The following is a 1,464-nucleotide window of genomic DNA, read 5'->3' on the forward strand; positions in this document are numbered from 1 at the left end:
TAAGCGCAGATTGAGTATCTCAATCTTAGCTGCAGTTGGACTCTCATTAAAATCAGCGGTATCGCGTTCGGCTGCTGAGGAGATAGTTTGTTACAGATAATTAATTTTAACTCTAACAAAACCTCGACCAGTTCATTCGACGACCTGCAGACTTTTCGCTTGGATTCGTCTGTTCAAGTCTGAATTTTAAAAAGATGAGCAATATTGCGTGGTCAATTATTGATCATTTGCTCATCGGGATACAAGAATGTAAAATTTACAGGAAACTACTTCTTTCAAAATGTGATAGCGCTTAGTTTGCTCATCGCAAGCTTACCGGCATTTAAGTCAAGCGCTAATACCAGCAGCGCTACGTAGTTCAGCGCGTTTGAGTCTTTAATTTTAATGTGAAGCTACTTATCTTGTTTTTAGAGTCAACAAGCTCTCAAAATTATCATAATCTTTAGTGTAAGCACTAGCTTTAATCATGACAATCATTCTTCAGTCATTCTCATTGAGACGATAAACGCTAACGAACAAGCTCGTCATTTAGTAAGATAGAAGGGTTTTGTCCGATTTTCGAACTCTCGTAGACTTGAGTTGGCCCCATTTGATACGGATGCCCTTCATGCTACTCATCCCGTCATATTAAAAAACATTAACTAAGCGAACGATGTACAGTATTTGGTGGCTAAGACTAAATTCGGCGCCGCAAAACGTCAGTGCAAGATACATGACTAGATTTTATCCCCACTCAAAAGCTTGATTCTACATCTCGCTTTATGCATCCCACCTATCCGCACTCATAGCATATTGATGTAGTTCTTAAAAACACTCTATCATCAAATTCACAGAATGTTCTGTATAGCCTCGATCTCCGTAGGTGTATCGAATTCCCGCTTGGCGAAGATGGTCCGCCTATGCTAGCTTTGGCCTGACAGTGTTGAAATACTTTTTTTTGAGTAGCGGAGGGCAAATGCCGAAGTAAATTAGTTAGCAGCTACACAATCTACCCTTCCTACATGTCCGTAGCTACCTTCCTGCGCGCCCTTCTTGTTCCCTGTGCCTCTGCAGCAGCAGCCCTCGAGCTTCTCCCTGCGACGCCCCGACAAGATGCATGGTCGCGGGTGGTGGTGGATGTGATCCAGTCACATCCAAATCTCACTCTACTATCTCCCAATCAGATCTTGTCATACGTGAAACGCCGATCCCAGTCATCATTCGTCGAGTCAGTTCCCTATCTTCGCTGAGCTCATGCGCGTTCCCCACGCGCCCTACAGACCATTGATCGCCTTCACGTCATCAATCGATGAGTCCTTGGCTCGTCCAGTTCTCATTATGCGGCGCAACTTCAATACTCCCACTCGCCGCTAATGCGCAGTGGGCTTGGCGCGTACTCCGCTCGCCGAGCGAAGTACCTGAAGTCGCTTGGTTCCCAGCGGCTTCGTCATCATGTCCGGCAACTGCTTCCCCGTGCCGATATAG

This window comes from Plasmopara halstedii (assembly GCF_900000015.1).
Source record: "Plasmopara halstedii genome assembly, contig: Scaffold_2592, whole genome shotgun sequence".
Lineage (NCBI taxonomy): Eukaryota > Oomycota > Peronosporomycetes > Peronosporales > Peronosporaceae > Plasmopara > Plasmopara halstedii.